The sequence below is a fragment of the Natrix helvetica genome (genome assembly GCF_964273705.1).
Source record: "Natrix helvetica genome assembly, chromosome: 5".
Taxonomy (NCBI): domain Eukaryota; kingdom Metazoa; phylum Chordata; class Lepidosauria; order Squamata; family Natricidae; genus Natrix; species Natrix helvetica.
This window is the reverse complement of record NC_138551.1, coordinates 12,772,266-12,799,786: the sequence shown is the minus strand read 5'-3', so window position 1 is coordinate 12,799,786 and position 27,521 is coordinate 12,772,266. Positions and strand designations below refer to the sequence as shown.

The window sequence follows — 27,521 nt, the reverse complement described above, 5'->3', positions numbered from 1 at the left end:
ATGACTTGTGTCAGGAGGAAACGTATGACATTCCTGTTACAGATGTAGAAATAGCTTTAATATGACATTATTATCATCAGTTTCAATTCCCATCCTCGTCTCCTCCCGCCAAACAAACCCACAATAAGCAAGAAGTTAAACTAACATGTAAAATAGTGGAAGCAAGTTGTTGGTGCTGGAAACAAAAATGAAAATTTAAAAGCAGCTGTTAACAATAAGATGTAATATATACATTTATAGATGCATGGTGTCCAATCCAACATACTTTATCATTTTCCAAGTGATAATTGTTTGTTTCAATCCCATTTCAGTTCTCCATAGATAATACAATGGATTATTTAAAGCAATTTTTCATGGTGTCTAACCAGAAATCTTGGAACTACATGTCCTTAATGTGGCCTCTAGAATTGCCGCTAAATTGCCATTTTCCTGGGTCAGTAAGAGGATATGTTTAAATCCATTGGGATGACTGAATTAAGTTCAGGTTAAAATTATATTATATTTAGGATTTTTCCTGGCCAAGTCATTTTAGAAGCAGATCTTACAGCACACCAAAGACAATAGGAAATTCCCCACCCCCTAAAAATAACCAAATCCTCCTATATTTTGTTTCCCGGTGGGCTGCAATTTCATAATTTCATTTATACAATATCCAGGATGAATATTTGGACCACTTACTGCCGCAGGTTAAATTATAAATCAGCCTCCAGTCTGAATCTCAGAGAGCCTGAACTCTGGAGAGCTTAAGACATAGCACTTCTCCGTAAAAAGATAATTTCGATCTATTTAAGATTATTGTGGTGAACAAGAAGGCCGATCTCTCCAAGTTGCAGTGAGACACACAAAGTAGTGTACAGGTAGTCCTCGATGTACGACCACAATTGAGCCCAAAATTTCTGTTGCTAAGTGAGACATTTGTTAAATACGTTTTGTTCCATTTTATGACTTTTTGGGTAAGTGGATCACTGCAGTTGTTAAGCTAGTAAGATGGTTGTTAAGTGAATTTGGCTTCCCCGCGGATTTTTGCTTGTCAGAAAGTCGCCAAAGGTGGTCACATGACCCTGGAGCACTGCGACCGTCATAAATGTGAGTCAGTTGCCAAGCGCCTGAATTTTGATCAAGCGACCATGAAAAAAGTCGCTTTTTTCAGTGTCAGTGTTAACTTTTTAATGGCCATTCAATGAACTGTTTTTAAGCCAAGGATTACCTGTATATGAATATTTCAAAACATTGTGCTTAATGAGGAGGTTTTGCTAGGTTAACAAGATGCCAGATCAAAGTTAAAGTTGTAGGATTGGTCACCATATGCGGTATTGATTGAAAAAGAATTTAGATCACAATGACAACCCCCCCCCCCCAATTCTTATTTGCAAATACCATCCTGCTGAACACTTCGATCGCTGTCAGTCTTCAGAGAATCTGCATCAATGGATCGTTAACACAGTCATCTAAATTTATCAGGTTACTGCTTTCTTCCATTGTGTCTTTTCTCTTCTTTTTTTTAGGAGACCAGAGATCGGGATATAATACAGCTCATTTCCCATCACCTGCCATTTAATGGAAGTTTCAGTTGGCCAATTATCTTAAGATAATTTTAACCATCCACTGCATGGCACAATTAGCTAGAAAAGTATCTTAATTTCCTACTGGAGCAGAAGCTACCCATTGGCACATGGCAGTATTTTCCTCTGCAATGGAATTGCTAAAGAAGAAGAAGTATGAGGATTATACTAGGACATCAAGAGTGACCTGCCAATATTTGCAAAAAATAAAATAAAGAGAGAGAGAGAGAGAGAGAGAGAGAGAGAGAGAGAGAGAGAGAGAGAGAGAGAGAGAGAGAGAGAGAGAGAGAGAGAGAAGGAGAAATTAATTTAGCTCTCTCTAAAGCAGCAGTCCCCAATATTTGCAGCTCTTGGGGGGGGAGAGTGGAAGGGAACTGGACTGCGCGAGTGAGCAAGTTGAGCTGCGCGTGTGTGCATTCCAGCCCGCTACTCGCGCGGCCTGGTTTTGAATAGGCTACGGCCTGGTACTAGGCCGCAGCCTGGGGGTTGGGGACCCCTGCTCTGGTGAATGCAATGACTCCCTTCTTTAAAACACAATTAACAAAACGCAGATACAATATGTGTTGCCTCAGGGGACAAAGCAATTCTAAAATTCATTTTTTAAAGAAAAGTAAAGATAGCAGGGACCAAGGAACTTCTCTGGGAAAAACCATACTGATGACAGGAATTTTATCCCCCTTCAAACTGGCTTTGATACCTGAGGCCAATGATGACCCATTGTTTTCAGCTGCCCAGCATGACTATAATAAAAAACCTTCATTTTTAAACAATTATCTTGCTGACGTCATTGGATTGGATTGGATTGGATTTATTAGATTTATATGCCGCCCTTCTCCCAAGGACTCAGGGCTGAGTACAGCATTAAAAAACACATAGTACAAAAGTTAAAAGGAAATCAGAAACAGTCCAAAAAACAAATCCAATTTATATAACACTCACATTTTAAAAATTAAATAAAATTAACAGGCCAGGCCGGCTTGCTGGAAAACTAAATGGTCATAAACCATTTTAGTTCAATATGGCAGAATTTCAATTCTGCCTTTCTTGCTTACAACAGAAAAGTATCTTTTGGAGAGGTCCTGCATCAATCAAACACTATTACAACTTTGTTGTAAAACCGTGTAGGTCTCTGGCGTTTCTTTGAATGTATAATTGTGCTGTTCATATGTGATGAGGTCCTCTCCAGTAACCTGGCAATGTTGATCAGATGTTCTCCTGATTTATGATAAAATGCAATTATGATCACCCTAATATCAGGTCAAAGCTGCCTGCAGGTAGTCCTCAATTTAGAAAGGCCATGATTACATTTCAACTGCCTGAATTTTGATCATGTGACTGTGCAGATGCTGTGACGGTTGTAAATGTGAGAACACAAGTTGCAGGTTACTTTTTTCAATTGCTGTGGCAATTCTGAACAGTTGCTAAGTGAATGATTTTAAGTCGAAGACTACCTGAAGTCAACGGGAGCCAAAGATTAAGGTAATAGCTTAGCGATGCTAAGTGTTGACTACTATGCTTGAGTTATTCTTTGCATGGAGACAGCAATATCCACTTCAGTGACTTGAATTATAACTATCCTTCTATCCTCCTGATAGGGCTATAATGGGTTCTTTGATATCAGCTATCAATAAAGGAGAATATTTGCCACTCAGGGTTGAAATGAGGGATTCTTGGTGCTCTCTGAAGTTGGCTGTTTTGTTGCAGATGTTTCATGACCAAATTATGTAACTATTGTGGCCCGCTGGTGGCCTGCGGAGCTGGCAGCAGAGTTGGACAGTGAGGAGGTTGGGGAGGAACATGGGCCAGTCCTGGGGGCTGAGGAAGACTCAGATGAGGACTCTGCGTTGGAGGCAGAGAGGGCAGTGTGAGGCAGAGTGGAGGCAGAGAGCAGTGAGGCAGAGGAACAGCTGGAGCCTTTTCCCAGTGTGCGCATGTGCAGAGCTGCCAGAAGACAAGACTAACTAAGAAAGCAGGGTTGACTTGGGAGTAAAGTCACATCTTGCAGGTAATTGACCCCTCCCATAGGAAACAAAAGAGGAGCGAAAGGGGAGTGGGCTTTTTCAGGAAACAATTCGTTCATTTGGTCGTTTCAAGAATGGAAAGTTCTGTTTGTGACTATAAGAGACTGTGGACCACGTTTTGCCTTGCCCTGAGTTTGGATACTAGTTATTTGGCAGTTCTCCAAACGAGATAAGGTTCGTGTTGATAAACATTCTTCTGAAAGACTGTTTGCTAAGCCTTGTGGACTGTGAACGAAAGGAAATCACAGTCGTGCAAATAAAAGGGGTTTTGCCAGGACCAAGACTCTGCTTTTGGCTTTTTAAGGAAGCCTGGGTCAGAACAATAACATCATCAGTACAGTATTGAAACATCTTCAGGAAAACAGGCAAGCTCAGAGAGCACTAAGCCACCCTTATATACATCTTAGGTTCTGCTTATTCCCATTATTTCATCTGCTTATTTTTCTAAGCAGGAATTATGATGTAGAACTTCATTGGAAGTAAAAACATGAAAAGCCACAAATGTGGCACCTGTATCTTTATTAGCAACATCTATATATCAGATTTTAAGGCAATGTTGTTTCATTCCATCCAAGTCAATCGGAGTCTGCTTGATAGTATAAATAAAATAACAATACAATTTTGTTTGTTGCTTATAAAGTTCCATCGAGGAAACCCAGTTCTGAATAACACTGGTGTCCAACGTAACATTTTGAAACAATATACAAGAATCTCCAGTCATGTCCAAAGCATGCTCATATAAAATACATCAAATCTAAACATGCTTCTTCCCTTTGCACACTTCTGTTTATACCCAAACTGCAAAATGCACAGTATTGTGAATTGTAATCGGGATATGGTATTTTATCCGATGAAAAGCACATTCTGTTTGCTAAGCGTCAACAAAAAATTATCTGGCCAAATGTGCAGAGTTTTATGTATGATTCACTCTGTGGCAGTACCCTTGGATGCGATAAATATATACAGTATATATAAATGGGGCTGTTGTTGCACTAGCGGTAAATAACATGCTTTTTTTTTTTTTGGCAAAAGAGCGCACGCCTTTCGTGCTGAAGGTTGGAATAAAAGCAAGTTTCGTCAGTCGGAAAAGATGCATTAGAAAACATGCGATGCTTTTGAAATGTCCGGCACAGGAGGAGAAAAAAAACCCACCAAGGTAAAGATGAGCTTGCATTTCTGAAGCCACAGCCACTTTTTCTTCAAGGTTTCACCTACTGCCTGAAAACAGTCACGATACTCATATTAGTGCTTGTTAATCTGTCAATCAATCAATCAATCAATCAATCATCATTATCATTAATCCACTGGATGGCTGTAATCATCATGATACCATAACATTCTATTTGTTTGTTCCACAAGGATAATCCACCATTCCTGTTATATTCCGCTGTAGAAGACTGCAAAATCCTCACAGAAGGTGTGTTGGATGGCGAAAAGGCTGGAAAAATAGGGTGCTATAACATAGAACCATAATCAGCTTCAAACATGCTCCTTTCCTGGCTGAAAACAGTCATGAGACTCATATTAGTCCTTGTGAATCAATCAGTCATCATCATTAATCCATTGGGTAGCTGTAATAACACCACAACATTATATTTGTCCCACACAAGGATAATCCACAATTCCTGTTATTTTTGCTTGAGAACACTGCAGAGGTTGTATCGAGGAAAGGGCTGGAAAAACAGGGTACTATGACATAGAACATAGGTAAAGGTTCCCCTCAAACATATGTGCTGGTCGTTTCCGACTCTAAGGGTCGGTGCTCATCTCCATTTCAAAGCCACAGAGCCAGTGCTGTCTGAAGACGTCTCCGTGGTCATGTGACTGGCATGACTAAACGCCGAAGGCACACAGAACGCAGTTAACCTTCCACCAAAGGTGGTTCATAGTTTTCTACTTGCATTTTTACATGCTTTCAAACTGCTAAGTTGGCAGAAGCTGGGACAAATAGATTAGGAGCTCACTCCGTTACATGGCGCTAGGGATTTGAACCACTGAACTGCCGACGTTTCTGATCGACAAGCTCAACGTCTTAGCCACTGAGCCACGGGGTCCCAACAGAACATAGTCAGCTTCAAAATTTCCCCCAGTTTCTGCATGTAACAGCAAATCAAAAAGATCTGAGAATGGCAATTGAAATTTTAGAGTGATTAATGCCTGCAATTAATGGCAGCAGGTGCAAGTTCTAAAAAGTGAAGTAGATTTTTTTTTAACATAACACATAATTAATAAAGGGAATTTGCTGCAAAGAACCTTTCTTAGGACTCTCCTATATTCTGTTTTTATTATAGCAAAATTCACTGAGATTCTTTGGCAAGGCTGTTGTGCTTAAGATGTGTCTTTAGAAAGCCGTTACAGTTTTTATTAGGACTGGGAGAAAAAGTACTTTAACCAAACAGTCATGGAACATTTATCGTATCTCCAAAATAAAAGAAAACCTTTTTGTGAAAATGGGTTTTCTATCATTTTATTTCTATAATATTTTTTTAGTGATTCTTCAATAGAAATATCTGGGAGTCAGTCGTAAGAAAATCAACCAGACATACTTTTGATCAGAAATCTTTTACATAAAATGCATAATAAAAAAAGAAGAGCAATACGATAAAAATACGATTTCCCTGGTACACAAAATCTGAAAATGGGAAAATATAGTAGGGCAGGTGACCTAAGTAATTTCCATAAAAGTTTCTATTTTAAATTGTGAATTGGAGGATGGATGTCTGAGGAATGGTCAGATAGCCTTAGAGCAGGGGTGTCAAACTCGTATTGTCATGGCGGCGTCTCATGATGTATCGCGCCTTTCCCCTCCCCCCCTTCGCTAAACTGGGTGTGGCAGTGGTCAGCATGTGACGCATTCAGCCTGCATTAGACAGCCCTGCCTTAGAGGAAACAGCTCTGGCCTCCTTTGAAAAGCACCTGGAAAACATATGAGCTTCTCTAAATAAAGTTTGCTGACACAGCTTATGTCCATTAACAAGATGAGGATATTTTGGTAACTGCTTTGTTTTACAGATAATATGCGTTTTCTCTGTAATCAACTTGTATTTCCTTACTGACGTAACTAATCTATCTATTTATCTATATAAAAGGCAAACACCATTCATTCATCACGAAATCTCCAGAATTGTAAAGCTGACAAACTTAACATTTGGCACGTATGTTCCTCTTGGCTTCTAGTGTTCGCTAAGAAAGGATTTTTTGAAATGACCATCAGATCATCAGTATTTGTTATACAGTAATTCACTCTCTCCGATGCTATGGAGTTCTACTCCCCCTCCCCACCTGAAAAGAACTCTGTTCCAACTACCAGTTGCCTTACATTCTGTTACCTCAGTTCAAACTGGCAGACACCCCACTCCTTCACTCAGGAGCGGTCTGGGGCTCCTTACAGTACTGAACGTCAGTACCTCACCAAAATGTCTACGCTTTCCTTTTACCTTTACCTTTTATTTCAATTTTTATACCGCCCCCTCTCCCCAAAGGGACTCGGGGCGGTGTACAGTCAAGTGAAATAGATAAAATAGACTACAAACATGGAAACATAAAAAGGGATCCATCTATGGAACTGCTTCCGGACTCAAGGCAGCGGGACTGATATTCCCTTATGTGTTTCAATCACTGACCACCACTGAGCCAATGGATTGTGAACAGAATTTCTCCTGCATAGCCCAATCAGATAGTTTCATTGCGAAGGATGGGTATCCAGCTAGTAAAATATAAATGCTGACTGAACCATTGGACGTAGTCCTTTTCCAGCCTTATGGGAGGACCCACTTTTTGTTAAGATCCAAAATAAACATGTCACTCTCCATACTGGGCTTGACCTAGACAGTGTGCAAGACAATATGAAGCTGAAATACAGCTAGTCCTCGACTTACGACAATTCGTTTAGTGACGGTTTGAAGATACAACGCCCCAAAAGCGACTTATGATCGTTTTTCACACTTATGATCTTTTTCTATGCTTTTCATCTTGCCTGAACTTCTGGAGCTGGTTTGTAAAAAGTGTGCGTGCTCTAAAATATTCAAACATCGCCTATTTAAATAGCAGTTCCCAGCAAAAGGCCTGGAGAGAGGAGACCGACTTTTACAACCAAGATGTAAATATTATTATACTGTAAGTGTAGCTCAGAGCGAAAGCTGTAATATACCTTTTCTATGATCTTAACTCACTTCGCTTAAAATAACTAACTTAATGCGCTGTGCTAAAATTATTATTTGCCAGGCTCTGGAACAAGATGATGACAAGTCCTTTGGAATTTCCCCACTTTTAAACACACTCAAAAGACACTTTGTGGTAGAAATAAACTGACATCCAACTCTTTTCCTGCCAAATTAATGCCTAGGGAAGTGGCAAAGTTTTGCTTCAATAATGATTTAAGTAAAGCAACCCTTTGAAGCTCCTTCATTACACAATGCGTTCCTTCTCTAATGAAATAAAGCTGCTGCATGACTTTGATTTAATTGGTCCTCTTATCAGTCCCAATTCCTGGAAAAGGTTCCTACACGTGTCCAGCAGAGGTGGATTGCTGCTGGTTCGGCCCGGATTGGGCAAACCAGTAGTAGCGGTGGCGGGAGGCTCTCGTGCGTGCGCACAAGTGAACTAGTAGGAAAAAAATTAGAAACCTACCACTGGTGTCCAGTGCATGATCAAAACCTGTTGTAACTACTACTGAATGTACAAAAACTAGGGAACTTACTCTCCCAAAAACTAGTCCCTTCTGAGAGACTTGCAGACAAACCTTTTGATATGCAAAAGAGCTCAGCTTAACCAAAGAAGCCACATCAAAACCACGAACCTTTGGTGCAGAAATGAATAAACTAACATTTGAAATTAAAGAAAAGGAAGACAATGATTATTTTGAAGTATGGGATCTGTTCTATCGATGGTTAGATGAGAGAAACAGGAGTTAGAACTTTGAAAATGACAAGAGAAAGATTAATTTTATTATTAAGGTTGTTTACTGTAACTTTTTTATTTTGATGAGTATTAATCATTAACATGTATTAATATCATGAGGGAAAAGCACAGCTATTATGACATTACTATTGGAGAATGGTACCGTGTCTTCCTGAAAATAAGACATGTCCTGCTAATAAGCCCAATCGGGCTTTTCAGAGCATGTGCCATAATAAGCCCTCCCCTGAAAATAAGCCCGCTCCCAACTATTTAAACGCATGCACAACCGGTCCCTGCCATTACCACTGTACCACCTACCGGTACAGCTTGCGGGGCAAAAAGAGGGCCCATTGCAAAAACAGTAGCAGGCAAAGCAAAGTGCTTCCACCTCCCGCCCTTCCCTCCTGCACAAAAAGAGCCTGCCACAAAAAGAGCGGCTGGCCAGCAATGCGATTGCCCCCTCCCACCTGTTCCTTCTCGCATAAAAAAACACCACTCACCCCACCCCAATGGTAAAGGCAGCCTGCCTGGTTCCCTTCCCTGCCGTCCCTTTAGCGAGGGGTGGCAGGTGGGGAGGAGGGAGAAGCGAGGTGTGCCTCTTACCTTTCCAGGTCTGTTGCGTTCCTCGCCCTTTTCTCCAGTGAATCCCCTTGTAAAAAAACCCTCATGAGCTCAACTCGGGCTTCACTGGATGAAAGGGCGAGGAATCCAACAGACCTGGAGAGGTAAGTGGTGCGCCTCGCAGCCCAACACTGCCCACCTCACCCCAATGGTAAAGGCAGCCTGCCTGGTTCCCTTCCCCACCGCCCCTTTAGTGAGGGGTGGCGGGGGGTGGTGGAGAAGCGAGATACACATCCTAGCGCTACCAGAGACTGACAGCTCCGCTGCGTTCCTCGCCCTTTCCATGCATACCTTTGGCCAGAGTCAGATCTCATATTCCTACAGCTGGCGTGTGAAATGTACATGTTCATAGCCTGCCTTAGCACCTTGTTGGTGGATGTGATTTATGACACAGACAGAAGGTAGGGGATACAGGGGTAAAGTTCAAACACAATTAAGCGGAAGTCAGTTTCGCCTCCGCAGAAGAGCATGCCAGAATGTTGATCCTAATAAATGAATGGATTTCTTTTATTTATTTATTAATTTATTTATTTGAACTTATTAGTCGCCCCCTCTCCCCACAGGGACTCGGGGCGACGTACACAAGCAACAGTCAGCACAGTGTCATACAGAGGAGGTAAAAAATAAATAAATAAATTACAATACTCAAAAAGGTTAAAACCCCAATAACATTAAAAGTTTAAAACTAAAATTAACAATTAAAATTGACCAAGGGGTGGAAAAGTTGTCGAGTTATGCCAGGCCGGCTAGCCGAAACAGGTGGGTCTTCAGTTTACTGCGGAAGGAGCGGAGATCGGTTGTTGTCCTAATGTCTGGGGGGGAGGTCATTCCAAAGGGTAGGACCCGCCACAGAGAAGGACCTACTCCTGGGCACTGCCCTCTGACAATCTCTAGAGGACGGCACCCGGAGGAGACCCTCTCTGTGTGAGCGAATGGGCCGCAGGGATGTATGGGGCAGGACACGATCCCGCAGATAACTAGGCCCTATGCCAGTTATTTTGAACTTTGTCTCGAGGCTCGTAAATTAATTAGGTCATCTTTTGGAAACGTCACACAGTGTTTTAAAGCAGAGCAACCCATGTGGTGGGGTAGCCAGGCCTGGTCTTCTTTTTGCCTGCTTCCTTTTCTTGGGCAACCCTAGATTCCTGGTCCATCTTCCATAGTTAAACCTCAACTTCCCATTATTCATTCTGTGTTTCTTAAGAAGCAACATCTGTAATGGAGCGTGGGAACAGATACGGATTCTCTGACAGTGTTGCTGCCCATGCATGACAAGCCTTGGTTTACTGATTGTGTGCCCGTCTGACCAGGTCCTGCTGATGCTGGGAGGCCTATCAAGTTCAATAGAGGTCAGAGACTGACCCACTCTTTTGTCTGGATGTCTTCCCAGCCTACAGCTCTACCCAGTTCTTAGTGCCCTGGGTTTACAAGCCAACATTCTCACTGCCTAATATGTTGTGATCTGTGGAGAATTGCCCCCAGCCCAGGGCACAAATTTGAGATCCATGGTTTAGCTGTTATCTGTTATCAGGCCAGGTATTTCATTATAAGCACTGTAAATAATCGATCTATCGTCCCATGTTCCAAAGTATAATACTACTGATAATATGTAGCATGGTCACAATGTCATTAAAAGTATTAACTGCTTCCAAATTAGGGAGAAGAGAGTTGGTTTTTTTTTAAAAAAATAAAGTTTGGTATCTATTAGTTGTGACAGCAACTTAGCTTTCCAGTGTTATATTCTGGGATGAAGGGAGAGTAATATTATTTTCTTTTCATAAAGGAAGCCCCTTAAAAAACTTGGCAGATGAATTTGTAATATGGAACCTTTAAAATCAACACACTGGATGCAAAAACCGAAACCTGCTAAGGTTCTTTGGCACGCTGCGCTAGGACACAGGCAAGAGAATTCATTTATTTTCAGAGAATTCATTCTAACATTGAGAGCTAAGTCTGATGCTCTAGTTTTCACCCAGCTGTAGACGTAAGAAAGGTAATTCCTAGGATTAAAATCAAGATGCTGGGAAAATCCATTGATGCACGTTTAAAAATTGGGGCAGGAAACAAAAAGGGAACATTGAAATAACGTAATAAAAACATGAACAGAATGCTGGCAAAGAAAAGCTTTTCATGGCCGATGAGGGCAAAGTGGATAAAGAAAAAACCTGGCAATGACTTACAGTTGGAGCATTAAAAAGAAAAAAGAAAGAAACCGAAAGCTTAGATTTTGGCTATGCAATATTCAAACTAATGCAATCAAGGCCAGAATTGAAAAATCATCAAATGATCTAAAGTTCAGAAAGTGATGAAATGCAAAAGAAAGACTAGAACATATATTCAGTTTGTGCAACAGGATTGTATAAATTGATTATAAACTAACACAAAAGGTAGTCACCAAAATGATTCATTGAAACATCTGAAGAGGAACTAAAGAGCCTCTTGATGGGGGTGAAGGAGGAGAGTGCAAAAGTTGGCTTGAAACTCAATATTAAGAAAACTAAGATCATGACATTCAGCCCTCTCAATTCCTGGCAAATACGTAGTTGGCGAAGAAATGGAGGTAGTGACAGATTTTTTTTTCCTGGTCTTGAAGATTACCGCAGACGGGAACTGCACCCAAGAAATTAAAAGACGCTTGCTACTGGGGAGGAAAGCTATGGCAAATCTAGACAGCATAGTAAAAAGCAGAGACATCACCCTGCCAACAAAAGTGTGAAGAGCCAGTGGTGTCTGAAGATGTCTCTGTGGCCATGTGGCCGGCATGACTAAACGCCGATGGTGCACAGAGTGCTATTACTTGCCAACCAAAGTGGTCTCTATTTTTCTTCTTGCATTTTTTACGTGGTTTCGAACTGCTAGGTTGGCAGAAGCTGGGACAAGTCATGGGAGCTCTCTCCATTATGTGGTGCTAGGGATTTGAACTGCTGAACTGCCGATCTTCTGATTGACAAGCTCAGCATCTTGGCCACTGCACCACTGCGATCCTGCATTTGTAGATTACCCACAAAATTACCAATTGTAAATTACCCATAAAATAATAATAATAATTTTAGCTCAATCTAGTATGTTGCTGGAACCTAGTTTGGGATTTTGCAAGTGGCCTTTTCTTTTCGAAATCAAAACTATAGGACAATGCCACAAATAGGCACTAAGGTAAATGATGCTTTAAAGATCAGTAGTTTAATATATCAATCCTGTCAGGAATGTAAACTAACAGTTGGGTTAGCAATATATAAACCAGGAGGATAGTACTGTAGCTTTAAGTACTGCTGTAATGTGATTGGTTGCTGTTACCTCAAGCAGCTATAAGAGGGAGCCAGAATGACTGTTTGCTCTCTGTTAGACACTGATCGGTGTATTGTGAGGTACTGTGCTTTTGCTACTGTTAGCTACTTTGTGTGTTAAACTGCTTATTTGATACTAGACTCAGTTAAGGATCATTCCTTAACTGAGAACATTGATAACTGACTGACTGAACTTTGTATGACTTGGACTGTAAACTGAATTCTGAATACCTCTATATTTTCACCTAGTAAACTACTATATTTTATACTATTCAGTGTCCCTGTATGCTGGTTTGTGCGTGTTCTTGCATACCACTCTCATTATGCTTCTCTGCACACTCGCTCTCCTAATGGGGAGCTTACTTACTTAACAGATCCCATTACAAAATACTGGGAATATGACATTGTCCTCATATGATGTTCCAACTCAATGCTTGACAAATGGGTTAGATTTTCTCTGTTCCCCACAGTAGCAAACCTCCAACTACAATGTTTGCCAATACTAATTTATTCTCCTATATAACACAGCCTTTCTGGAGTGGTTTATTTATAAGCTAAAATAAACTTTGATAATATGACCTCAGATTTTGCCGGCTAGGTGCCCTTCAGTGCTATAAGGTTGAAATTTTTGAAATGTCCAGGAAGCACAAGTATTAGGCAATTTTATTGCGCCCTTCTTGGCTTTTATCCAGATAATAAAGTCAAAGTTTATTCCCACAATAGCCAGCTTAGGAAATTATGTAGGCTTATAGTCACCCAATGAGTTAATAGAATGTGGATGGGAATGTAACAGCATTCTGTGCTCCTCGGCATATAGTCATGCTGGTCACATGATCACAGAAGTGTGTTTGGAAAACACTGGCTCCCTGAGCTAGGAAAAAGAGACAAGCATCATCCGAGAAACCCTTGGAAAAAAGTATCTGACAGCAAGATTTCAAATTACCTCCCATCCTAGTCCTTAATAGCCACTATTGGGGGCGGGGAATCATACATGAAGTGATTCTTAGTTTCTTGTAATAATAGAATAGAATAGAGTAGAGTAGAATAAAATATAATAGAACGGAATGGAATGGAACAGAATGGAACGGAATGGAATAGAATATATTTTTTTATTGGCCAAGTATGATTGGACACACAAGGAATTTGTCTTTGCCGCATATGCTCTCAGTGTACATAAGGAGAATAAAATACATTCATCAAGAGTAAAAAGATGCAACACTTACTGATAGTCAAGGTTATTCATAAGCTATCAAATTGTACTAGGAAACAAATAAAAACAATATAACTTGAAAGACGCAAGCAATATGGTTACCATATTTTTTTGAGTATTAGACGCACTTTTTCCCCCCTAAAAGAGTGTGGAAATGTTGGTGGATCTTATACACTCAATACAGCCATTTTTGGCCTCCTGAAGCCCTGCCCCCGCATCCAATTTTTGTGAAAAATAGACGAAAAACGGGTCTCTTTTTTTTTTTTTTGCAAAAACAGGAGTTTTTGCCTTCCCCCACCCCCCAGAAGCACTCTGCAGGCTTCAGCAGGGCTGTGGGAAGGGAAAAATGCCCACGTTTTGTTAAAAACTGGCAAAAAATGAGTGAAAAATGGGCTGTTTTTTTCAAAAACAGGGGCGTTTTTGCCTCCTCCCATCCCCCAGAAACACTCTGCAGGCTTCAGCAGAGTGAGAAATTATTATTATTTTATTTTTAAAATAAAATATTATTTTTTGGTGAGAAACAGGGACATTTTTGCCTTCCCCCAGCCCTGCTGAAGCCTGCAGAGTGTTCCTGGGGGCCGGGGAGGACAAAAAACTTTTTTCTTACTTACCTCTTTGAAATCTTGGTGCGTCTTATAGTCCGAAAAATACGGTATATTCATAAGGGGGAGAGATAAATACTAGGAAGGAAGAGAAGAATAATAGTAATATATTCTTAGTAAATTATTGACAGTGTTGTGGGAATTGGTTGTTAAGCAGAGTGATGGCATTTGGGGAAAAACTGTCCTTGTGTCTAGTTGTTCTGGCGTGCAGGGCCCTATAGCGTCGTTTTGAGGTTAGAAATTGAAAAATTGATGTCCAGGATGTGAGGGGTCTGGAGATATTTTTATGCCCATCTTTTAGACTCGTGCAGTGTACAGGTCCTCAATGGAAGGCAGGTTGGTAGCAATTGTTTTTTCTGCAGTTCTAATTATCCGTTGAAGTCTGTTTCTGTCTTGTTTCGTTGCAGAGCCAAATCAGACAAATTAGACCAGACCATTAAATCTGAAAGATTTAGCATTTGTAAATCACTGCTTTGGTAGAAAACCCAAAGCAAAAACAAATATTTCACTGAGATTGGATGTAAACCTCAGTACAGACCTACTTTGCATGTTTTATTTAGTTTTATTTCTCCTAACATTTTCATGGTGTATTTTAGCTTTTTAAAGAAAGATGTTACATGTATAATTGCTCAGCCAGGCCAGCAAAAATTTAGTACTCCCAAGAATGCACTCTTGATTTTGAAAAAAAATGCCTGCCTTTTCTTACCTTGATTTATTTAAACCAGATTCCTTCCAGCAAGCAAGGAACCAGCAAAAGTGCAGTCATCCATTCGAATTTGGCCACTGGCCAATTGCTGAAGTCATTATTGTACCTACCACCTGATCCCCTCTTGATCCATTATTAGTAGTAACATGTCACCTTTCTGGTTACTGGTCTTCCTATGCAGCTGTTTTGATGAAGATTCAGTTCTTATAAGAACTATTTAATGAGGTTTTAATTAAACTACAGCTATAGAAAATTAATTTGAAAGCTCTAAGACAATTAGATGGGGCTTGTCACTCAACCAAAGTACTTAATCCTTCAAAGACGTCAGAAAGCAAAATAATTTAACTATCTCACATTGAAGCCCCTGATTTTTTTTTAAATTGCAGGCTTTTGAAGAACATAAAAGTCTCTAAAACTCAGGCTAGGGTAATTGTTAAAATGTTGGCCTGGGATTGAGAAAATACAGTTTGAAACCTACATGTGATCTTGAAGTAAGTGAGCTTCATGTATTCTTTTTGAGTGCCCCCAACTCGTGGGTCTATTGTTGAGAGCACTCAGAGAAGGGTGGCATATACATTTATCCATTTTATTTATTAAGACCCGGTCTAATGACCTATGGATGCTATCACAGATTTCAAATGCCTAGGAAATCTGGAATAGCTTTCACAATATCCCTGAAGATGTAAATTGACATCCCAGGCACTGTGTCTCCCCACCCAAATCTTTAGAAATAATCTAGACAGAACCACATTTAAAGAACTAAACTCTCACAGGTATCTTCATATTCAACCAAGGTTGAATCCTTCAGCAAGATTTTAGTATGCTGAGAAAGTTTTATGCTCTTTTTATAGCCTCCCTCCCGCCGACGATACCTAGTTTGTTAATGAAACATTATCAAGAAAACAACCAAGCCCAGAATCAAAGCTTCCTTCCTTCCTTCCTTCCTTCCTTCCTTCCTTCCTTCCTTCCTTCCTTCCTTCCTCCCTCCCTCCCTCCCTCCCTCTCTCCCTCTGATGATACCTAATTTGATAATGAAATATTATCAAGAAAACAACCAAGCTGAGGAGGAGCCAATGTCGCGACGAGACGACGTGCAATCTCAATGCTCTGAGATTGCTGTCAATATTTTTTGCTGTTGGGTGGTCCAAACGGACCTAAACCGTCCCGCAGAGATGGTGAACAGGAAGAATACATCTTGCTGATCTCAGGGACATCACAAAGTCCCTGATCGATCCAAGAGAAGTTCTTCAAGCCGGCGACAAAAAATCCAGCCATTAGGTTGATGAAGTCGGGGCGGCTCCAAAATGAAAGGATACGGAAAGAGAAAATGTTTCTAGCTGGTGAGGAATTTTTACCATTTTAAAAGAGACTGCCTATTAAAATTAATTTAAATTGGAGAACAGAAGAAATAAGCAGCGGAATTAAATTTGGAATGGTTTTGGACATTGGGTTATCTTACTTTTTAAATGCTATCTTCATGGATGGAATTTATGCAAGCCTTTTAAAATGAATGGATTAAGTTTTCTTCTACTTTTTTTCTTTTATTATTCTTTGTAACCTATGGACTAAAATTCTCCTCTTTCATTACTGTGGGTGTTCTTCTAACTTATTCAAGAATCGGACTTAGTGAAATTTAATGACAATATATATAGATAAATAAATAATTGATAATGATAATAATGTATACAATGTGTAGTGTTATGATAAGTAATAATTGGATATGAATATTGAATGGTACCCATGAAAGGAAGATTAGAAATCCTTTTGGATTATATATAAAGGTTAATAAAAAAGAACTTAGTTAGATACAGTTAAGTCTTGATTATTAGGAGGGAAATGTTATGATGCAGGATATAGTTAAATAAAGGAGGGATCATGATAACAACGTATATACAGGTATGGGTACAACATAAGGAAACGAAGTAAATTGTAAACAGTGATTTGGAAAGGAGGATTAGAAAACTTTGTTATTAAATATTATGGATGTTTAGCTAGAATAGGACATAAGGATTCAGTGTTATTGGAGGATTTTAGAAATAGTAAATGAAATGTCGCTATGTGGTTATGTATTAAATCTTGGTATATTTTATGATGAAGGATGTTTAAACAATTATAGTCAAATGAAAATGGAGGTATGATGATGGTAACATGTATAAATATCTGAGTTAAAATATTTTAGTTAATATGAATTATGTTTGTTGACTGTGGAAGAGATGCAAGAAAGCCTTTTTGTAACCAACTGATACACTTCTACAGTATGTAGAGAAGGATATGTTGTGTTTGTTTTGAAAATTAAAAATAAAAAAAAATATTCAAAAAAAGAAAACAACCAAGCTGAGACAGCACCAAAGCTCCCTCTCTTCCTCCCTTCCCCCCTCCTTCCTCCCTTCTCTCCCTCCCTTCCTCGGACTTGTCTGAAATATTTACTCATTTTGACTAAGCTAATTCCAATAACATCAGAGATTCCTGGAAGCCTGGCAGTTAAGATGCATTGGCCATCAATAGGCTCATAGACATAAACAACATTTACACACTCTTCAAAAAAGATAATCAGAAAGCCAAAAAGAGAACAAAAAGACCCATGCACCATACCTACAATCCACACCCAGATGAGCAGAGAATAACACCCTGTGAATTTATTTCTCCATCCTTTTTATTCTCTTTATTTACAATCATATTTAAATCTTTCATAGTCTGAGAAGAGAGAGATAGAGCTATGAACAGAAGGTATTTCTGCTTTTTCCAAATTCTTAAGGTTTAGATACAGATGCGTAGCAGCAAATATTAATGTTTTATGAAGAGGAAATGAGGAGATGGAAGATGAGTGTGTATCTATTAAAAATTCCTTTAGGATTTTGTCTTAACTGATTTTAAAAAAAACTTTTACATTTAAAAGTATCATCTGAAATCTTTCCTTTATATTGTAGTCTGTCTAATTCTTGGGGATGATTTAAACGTTGTATAAATGAAAGGGCAGGAACAATGCAGAAAGAAGAAAAAAAGCCCATGAAAACTGCACAATTCTAAAATAAGAACTATACTCAGCATTATTCCCATTCTTTCACTTTTTAATATTACCATCACAAACACATTATATGCAGTAGTGGGATTCAATTTTTTTTTACTAACAGTTCTGTGGGTGTGGTGTGGTGGGCGTGGCATGGCCTGGTAGGCGTGGCTTGGTGGGCGTGGCAAGGGAAGGATGCTGCAAAATCCCTATTCCCTCCCCATCCCACTAACCTGCTTTCCAGCTTCGTTCTCCTGTTCAGGGCAACAAAAGAAGATCAGCTGGGAGGCAGGGGCAGGGCCAGCCTATTTGCCGGTTCTCTGAACTACTCAAAATGTCTGCTACTGGTTCTCCAGAACCTGCCAGAACCGGCTGAATACTATCTCTGATTATATGTGTCCTTTAAAAAGAAACCTGGTTTGCACTCCTTTGAGCCTATTTAATAATGTATTGCATTGTTTTTTTTTAAACTGTTAAGATAACGGCAGCACCAGAAAATGCTACTCTAGCTGACATCACTAACATTTCCTGGAAGAAATCAGTAATTCAAGACCGATTGGTTTTAGGTATGAGACCCCCGTGGTCAAGAAATCAATATATGTCATTAAAACAGTAAGATCTGTATCAGAGTCTCTTCCTTTGATCTCAGAATGTCTTTAATCTTAGGGCTATCTGTTTTTTCCTGAATGAGAAATTTCATACTCTTTTTAAAGAAAAAAAACCCCTCTTATTATTATTATTATTTTCCTTTTTGTTAGGATAATCTGATACACATTCCACTCTCTTTAATGGATTTCTTGCCATTGAAGGCTGTTTCTTGATATATTGAGAAATTGCTGGAAACATTGATGCCTGGAGAACAGAGAAATATCTTCAAACGTTTCTTTCAGTCGTGTTGTTAAAGCATTTGGTGTGTAGCTTAAATTGTTGGACCAGAATCCAGGAACATATACACGATTAACATGGGGGTCTCACAGCAAAGCCCGAAGGACTTTCTCATGACCAGTAGAATTAAAGAGAGCCTAGCGAATTCACATGTAACATTTTCAGGGTAGAGTGATACCGTATAAAGTAGGTGGGGCATGCAGACATAGAGGTAGACCTCAACTGTGGTCCTTAGTCAAGGACTACTTATAATGTTCATTACTTGACATATATGAGATATACCATGTTTCCCTGAAAATAACACAGGGACTTATTTTCTTTTGACCCCCCCCCCCCAAATAAGCACTTGGCCTTATTATTTTTGAGGTGCAGGAGGCGGCGAGCGTGGTCACCTCATGGCTGCTGCTGTGTTGCAATAGTTTTGGGGAGGGCTTATTTTCGGGTGGAGAACTTATTTTAGCACATGGGCTCAAAAGCCCGATTGGGCTTATTATCCGGGGAGGTTTTAACAGGGTACTTAGTTTGATTTTTCTTGTTTCTTGTTTTGTTTGCTATTCTTTTGTGCACTTCTTTGTAAAGTTTTTTAAAATGAAATTGTGTGTGTGTGTGTGTGTGTGTGTAAAATGGCTCCTTCAGGCAGCTCATTTTGGGTGCCCTCGTGAAGAGGCCACAAGTTGTTAGTCTTCTGGTAATTGGCCCAAAGTCACCCAGTCGACTGAGGTGGGACTAGAACTCACAGTCTCCTGGTGATTGGCCCAAAGTTACTCAATCAACTGAAGTGGAACTAGAACTCCCAACTCTCCTGGTTTCTAGACTGGTGCCTTAACCATTACACCAAACTGGCTACATCTTTTTAAAAAAATTAAAATTGAGTCTTTATTAAGCCATTAACCATTAACCCAGAACAATAAATATCATGATTTTACATTTAATTTGGCTTATTATATTGCATAAGTGGAAGCAAAAATGATTCTAATGCTAGAATTACATTATGCTTTATAGCTGAATACAATAATGTTTCTCCCCACCTCCCACTTCAGTGAAAAGCTGATAATTTCCAATGCCTTTTCTCAAAAAAACAGGTATACAAAATTAATCTGCCTTCTAGCATACATTCATCATATTGAATGACTCACTAGCTATTTTTGTACAATAGACTTAATCAGGTGAGTTAAAAGACCCAGCAGCTGCACAGCTGCATTTACACCATAGGCTAATTTGGATCAGGGTTAGCCTTGATTTAGCCCAAAATAGAGTTTATGGGTTTAGTGTATGTGGCTCAGTGAATTAGCTGAACCCAGAAAATGAAAATTAATTCAATAGCCTAGTTCGTGTGCTGCGGATTTTGTATATCTAGGCAGCTACTGAATCTGCTTTATTAAAAAACATTATATACAAATATTATATAAAATTATATACAAATGCATAGGTACAGAATAGGAGTACTACTGTCTCTACAGCAGTAATTGTGAAAGAGAGGTAGGGTCCTAGTGGACTACTATTTAAATATGAGCCAGCAGTGTGCTAAAATAGCCAATGTAGTCCTGGGTTGTATCAACAGATGGATAGCATCAAAATCACGAGAAGTGATAATACCACTTTTCATCACACTAGTGAGGCCACACATGCTGGCATGCTGGAAAGTGTGCAGAGAAGAGCAAGAAAGGTGATAAGCACCTGCCCTCTGGAATATCTTGCCCACTGGTTTGAGGTCTAACACCCCTGATTCTCTGGGAGACCCTAAAGATCTACTTCTACCAATTAGCTTGGGGCTCCAATGGGAGAGAATTACAGTGGAAGTGGATGATTAATAAGAGATCCCATCTCCCACAATCCTGGCCTCCTCCCCATCTTTAATTGGATAATAATGTTTGGCTTGTATTAACTTATATTTTATTTATTTATTTTATTTATTTACTGTGCTTCTAGACCGCCCCCTCTCCCAAAAGGGACTCGGGGCGGTGTACAGTCCATGCAAAGAATACATCACAATATAATAAATAGGAAAATTAAATATGTACAGTTAAATATGGAGGAGGTTAAAAATAGAGTTAAAAAGAACTGTACAGTTAGCCAGTATATATAAATATAATTTTAAAACCCCTAAAAATAACACACAAATTAAATTAAAAACAATACCCCTAAAATAACCAGTTAATAATACGTCTACCAGGAGGTAACAGTTGTAATTATGCCAGGCCCGCTAATCGGAACAGGTGAGTCTTCAATTTTTGCCGGAAGGAGCGGAAGTCAGTGGTGGTTCTGATGTCGGGGAGGAGGTCATTCCAGAGGGTTGGGCCCATCACAGAGAAGGCCCTACTCCTTGGTGTCGCCCGCTGGCATTTCCTAGTGGACGGCACCAGGAGAAGCCCCTCCCTGTGTGCGCGAATTGGCCGCAGGGATGTGTGTGGGAGGATGCGATCCCGCAAGTAACTAGGTCCTGTGCCATGGAGCGCTTTAAAGATGGTAATCAGGACCTTGAAACGCACCCGAAAAACCACAGGCAGCCAGTGCAGCTCGCGCAGGAGAGGTGTTACGTGGGAGTACCTAGTACTCCCCATCACAGCCCGCGCGGCTGCGTTCTGAACTAACTGCAGTCTCCGGGCGCGTCCCAAGGGCAGCCCCATGTAGAGAGCATTGCAGTAGTCCAGGCGGGACGTCACCAGCGCATGAGTGACCGTGCGCAGGGCATCCCGGTCCAGTAGGGGGCGCAATTGGCGCACCAGGCAAACCTGGTGGAACGCCCCCCTTGCCACGGCTGCCACATGGTCATCCATTGACAGCCGGGCATCAAGAAGGACGCCCAAATTGCGCGCCCGTTCCACAGGATGAATGGATGGATGAATGGATGGATGCATGGATGGATGGATGGTCTGGAAGCTAAATCATATGACGAATGGTTGAGGGAGCTAGCTATGTTTAGTCTTTCAAGGAGAATACTTAGGAGGGGGAGGACATGATAACTGTCTTTCAGTACTTGGGGGAAGAGTCACAGAGAAGAGGGGATTGACTCATTCTTCAAAGCATGGGTAAAATTCAGCAGGTTCTGGAGAACCGGTAGCAGAAACTTCGAGTAGTTCAGAGAACTGGCAAATGCCACCTCTGGCTGGCTCCAGAGTGGGGTGGGAATGGAGATTTTGCAGTATCCTTCCCCTGCCATGCCCACTAAGCCATGCCCACAGAATAAGTTGAGGACTGTCTGTATGCTCACCAAATCTCGTTTTGCCTTTTGAATCTAGAGGATAACTTTCACCGCAATCACAATTTTCGTTTTCTATTAACGCTTGTAAGGCCTTTGTGGAGCCCAGAAGCATCACTGGAAATTGAGATGGGGTGAGTTGAGTCTACGCATGTAAAAGCAACATTAAATGACAAGTCGTTATTCCCTTTTCTGAAGCCCAGCTGATAGGCACAGCAGAGAGGCTGTTTTCCTCCCCAGCAGTTATGCGGAAAGTGATTTCTCTGTAAACTGTGCATGGATACGCATAGTGCGTCCGGTGCGTGCATGAGCAAAGCTGGAGCACATGCACAAAGCGTGCGCTCAGCGAACCAGTTGTTAAACCAGTGGGACCTCACCCCATTTTTTAACTGATTTGGATAAGGGGTGTTGTGTGAACTCTCCCAGCGCTTTGCCTTCTGCTGCTCTTCAATCTTCTGCTCCCAATGACTACATTATCGCTTGAGCTGGTTTCTTAGCTCCCATTCCCCCGAATGACCTCAGAGTACAAACGCACTGTAGTGTAAGCGCTTGGGAGGAAAGTTATGCAACGACCTAGATTAGAAGGGGAAAAAGGTGATTCAGAGCGTGGGAGGACATGCCTGCTGCTTCTATCACAAATGTATTCACCTTCCAATGAACACCTTCTCTTTCTAGGATGACGCTGCCAATCACCCAAGATGATAAAAGACTCAGCTGCTTTAATACAGTTAATACAGTTTAATATACCGTATTTTTCAGAGTATAAGACGCACCGGAGTATGAGACACACCAAGGTTTTGAAGAGGCAAATTTAAAAAAAAAGTTTTTGCACTCTGCAAACCTCCCCAAAACGGCCTGTTTTTCGCAAAAATGGGCCCGTTTTTTTAAAAAGGGCATAAATAGCCTTTAGGAGGCTTGTAGTGTGCTCTGGGGGGGGGGCAAAGATGAGCAAAACCAGCTAATTTTTCACAAAAACTGGGCCGTCTTTTGTCAAAAAAAGGGCATGGATAGCTTTTAGGAGGCTTATGAGTGCTCCTGGGGGCTGGGGGGGGGGGCAAAATTGAGTTTAAAATGACCCATTTTTTGCTCATTTCTGCCCTCCCCAGCCACCAGGAGCTCTCTGCAAGCCTCCTAAAAGCTATGCACAGCCATTTTGGTGAAAGGAGCGGGGTTTCACTGCTGTATTCAGTGTATGAGATGCACCCAGATTTTCAGCCTCTTTTTTGAGAGAAAAAGGTGCGTCTTATACTCCGAAAAAATACGGTAGTCCTCCTAGATCTATAACCATTCGTTTAGTGATTGTTTGAAATTACAACAGCACTGAAAAATGTGACTTTATGACAGTTTTTCACGTTGAAGACCGTTACAGCTTCCCCATGGTCACGTGGTCAAAATTAAGACACTTGGCAACTGGCATGTACTTATGACGGTTGCAGTGTCCTGGGGTCGTGGGATCACTTTTTGCGACCTTCTGACCTGCAAAATCAACGGGGAAGCCAAATTCACTTAGTAACTGTGTTAATAAGTTAACAACTGCAGTGATTCCTGCAGCAACTGTGGCAAGAAAGGTGTTAAAACAGGGCCAAATTCTCTTAACAACTGTCTCATTTAACCACAGAAGTTTTGGGCTCAATTGTGATCATAAGTTGAGGACTGCCTATTTGCTCACCGAATCTCATTTTGCCTTTTGAATCTAGAGGATACCTTTCACCGCAATCACAATTTTCTGTTTCTATTAACGCTCGTAAAGCTTTTGTGGAGCCCAAAAGCATCACTGGAAATTGAGATGGGGTGAGTTGAGTCTACGCATGTAAAAGCAACATCAAATGACAAGCCGTTTGGCTACGAGCAATTCGGGAACAGACAAATATCCAATTCCCAGAGCTTACGTCCCACCTCCTTCAACGCCTCATCTCTGCATCTCCGCCCTATGACTTCAGCTCACCAGAAAGAAAGGCAGCATATTGGACTTGCTCATGATTGTATCACTGTAATTAAATGAGGATTACAACAACACGGTATTGAAAAACAACAAATAATGAAGCAGCCCAACGAGCTGAGACTTTGGACCCACTTTTTGTTCAGGGAAAATGTGTATTCAGTCAAATCTAAAGGGATGGTGTATCTAGCAATACAAAAATGAAATAGACAAAAAACAAAACAAAACCCCATAGTGCTACAGTTTAATGACTGTACTCAGCAGGGTGATTCGCTTTCTAATGTTGTCTATTTTTTATCTAGGGTTGCACATTTTAAACATTTAGATGTATGTGTATTAGGATGGAAATGCACCAAAGGGCATTTTTGGATGGACAAACCTAAATTTGTCCTACGTTCTGAATGAGTACAGTTTTTAGGAATCCGGTTGAAAATCCACAGGGTGAAGCTCCTTATTTTAATTCAAACCCAGAATTGTGTGGCTGCCAGAAACCTGAGAATGATCCAACACTGAAGTTCATCTGTGACAGAAAGGGGACATTTTGTTAAACGTTTCCAGTGGAAGCATATTAATTACATTTAACTGAACTTAACAATAAAGTCAGGACAAACTTTACCTCCTCTTTTCCCATTCTTTCGCAATTTGTGGCTTCTGGCACACTATTCGCATGTCATATCATCCCTTCAGAAATTAGGCTGGCAGCCATTTTGACACTCTCTCCTAATGCCCTGAAGACTTGGCTTTGCCAGCGGCCTGGACAACCCAGAGTTAGATGGAGCTCATCAAATGACTCCTTTTGAGTGTGTGTTGTCGCCGGGGATGGGTGGGTGGGTGGTTATTGTTTTTTATTTTAATTTCCCATACAGGTAGTCCTCAGTTTATGACAATTCACTTGGTAACTGCTCAACGTTTCAATGGCACTGAAAAAATGGGACTTGCGACCGTTTTTCATAGTTACCACCTTTGCCGTATCCTCATGATCATGTGATCAAAAGTCAGCTGCTAGGCAACTGGTTCATAGTTGTGACTTCTGCTGTATCCCAGGACCATGTGATTTCCCTTTGGCGACCTTCTAACAAGCAAAGTCTATGGGGAAGCCAGATGATCATGTGATCAAAAGTCAGCTGCTAGGCAACTGGTTCATAGTTGTGACTTCTGCTGTATCCCAGGACCATGTGATTTCCCTTTGGTGACCTTCTAACAAGCAAAGTCAATGGGGAAGCCAGATTCATTTAACAACCAGGTTACTAACTTATCCCCTGCGGCGATTCACTTTACAACTGTGGCAGGAAAAGACGTGCAATGGGTCAAAACTCACTTAAACAAATGTCTCCCTTAGCAACAGAAATGTTGGGCTCCGTTGTGATTGTACGTTGAGGACTATCCGTACTATGTCTGTATTGCTTTTAACTAACTAACTAGCTAACTGATGTGATGCAGCCTTATTCTAAAAGCTTGCTTAGTTCTAAAAAGTGGAATTTGTTTAACCCAGGGTTTTTCAAATTTGGCCGGGCCTTCCCATGCCTGAAAAGAGTTAAGACCAAGCATTGTAAATCAAGGACTACCAGACACCATGGAGGTGAATGACATCTGACAGTGAGAACAATCAACCTGTGGAACAGAAGTTGCCTTCAGAGGTTGTGGGAGCTTCATCACTTGAGACTTTCAAGAAGAGATTGGGCTGCCATTTGTCAGAAATGGTGTAGGGTCTCCTGCTTGGGCGGGAAGTTGGACTAGATGACCTACAAGGTCCCTTCTAACTCTTGTTAATCCGTAATAATTATAATCCAATGCATCATGACCCAATTGTAGAATTTGACATCCCAGGTGTCATTTGCATCCGCGCACAATGTCATCAAGCAAACAAATCACTGGGGCTTGTCCCAATGCCTGGCTCCCTTCACCTTTGGCTTTTATCTCCAGCTTTCCACCAGCCATCTTTGCCCTAAATGCTAAGCACAGCAGTTCCAATCTAAATTTAGACACTAGCCAGTTTTGCATGCAATGTTGAGGGCGAGCTTTAGAACACAAATATGCATATCTTGACAGTTTCTTTCCCATCAAGCCATCTCATACTGAGTTTTACCAAGATTTTAAACCCACAATGTCCTTCAAGATATCTTAGATCTATTTAAGCCGGATGCTACATCTTAAGATTGCTATTTTATTCGTCTGCATGTTATAAAATTTCCTGACCATTAGAACACTTAATCAGGAGGATGGTTTGCTTCTAGAAGTTGTGGGTACTCCAACACTGCGAGTTTTAAAGAAAAGATTGGACAGCCATTTGTCTGAAATAATATAGGGTTTCCTGCTTGAGCAACGGGTTGGACTAGAAGACTTCCAAGGTCCCTTGCAACTCTGTTATTCTGTAAGTCCTACTTCTTTAAATAATGCTGGTGCCTTCACAGGCTCCAACCCTAATCTATGAATGAAAGACACACATAAGCTAAAAATCCAGGTGAGACAATGTGATGGAGTGGTGGTTAAGGGTTGAAGCAAGAATGGGAAGACTCAGGTTCCTTAAGGTTTCTTCATACATGGCAATTTTGGGCTACACACTCAGTCTCGTTCCAACTTATCACACAGGGTTGTGATGAGTGGGGATAAAATAAGGGTGGAAGTATTATGGGGCTGCCTTTAGTCTTGAAGGAAACACTGGGTCTAAACCTAATAAACTGATTAATAATGTGATGCTGATATAGGCCTTCAGACCAGGCTTCTATCAAGAATTAAACTTGCCGCAAAGCTTCTTTAGAGCTTTTCTTTTCTTGGAAAGCTATGTTAAGCTATGTAATGCTGCATGCATTTCCAAATTGGATTATAGGACAAGGCAATACCTTTTGTTGAACTGTAATTCTAATCAGGTGCATCTAGGGCAAGCTGATAAATCAGCAGTTAGGAATAAGGCAAAGGTAAAGGTTCCCCTTGTACATATGTGCTAGTCGTTCCCAACTCTAGGGGGCACTGCTCATCTCCGTTTCAAAGCCGAAGAGCCAGCGCTGTCCGAAGACGTCTCCGTGGTCATGTGGCCAGCATGACTAAATGCCGAAGGCGCACGGAACCTTCCCACCAAAAGTGATCTCTATTTTTCTACTTGCATTTTTTATGTGCTTTTGAACTGCTAGGTTAGCAGAAGCTGGGACAAGTAACAGGAGCTCACTCCGTTATGCGGCGCTAGGGATTCGAACCACCGAACTGCCGACCTTTCTGATCGACAAGCTCAGCGTCTTAGCCACTGAGCCACCTTTTCAGTTAGGAATAAACGCCCATAATTTCTTCATTGCTCAAGGCACCATCGTATACAGATAGTCCATGACTTACAACAGTGACCATTTAAAGTTTAGTGACCATTCAAAGTTATAACGGCACTGAAAAAAGTGACTTATGATCATTTTCCACACCGCTGCAGTCATCCTATGTAATCAAAATTCAGGCGCTTGGCAACTGATTCATATTTATGACGGTTGCAATGTCCTGGGACATTGCAAACCCTGCCCCCACATGTGAATCATGTTTTGCGACCTTCTGACAAGCAAAGTCAATGGGGAAACCAGGTTCACTTAACAACTGTGTTAAGTTACTA

The 27,521-nt window shown here is 40.8% G+C and overlaps 1 protein-coding gene across 5 annotated transcripts in view; it reads right to left on the bottom strand.

Moving 5' to 3' along the window:
* PEX5L (peroxisomal biogenesis factor 5 like) overlaps positions 1 to 27,521 on the bottom strand; it is a 218,309-nt gene that overhangs the window by 63,893 nt on the left and 126,895 nt on the right. The window contains exon 1 of one of the 5 annotated variants that reach the window (XM_081954226.1): positions 4,736 to 4,798. The exons of the other annotated variants lie outside the window; for them this stretch is intronic. The gene's annotated coding sequence lies outside the window, so the exon portion shown is untranslated. Of the gene's footprint in view, positions 1 to 4,735; positions 4,799 to 27,521 lie in introns of those variants that run through there. 5 annotated transcript variants of the gene reach the window in all.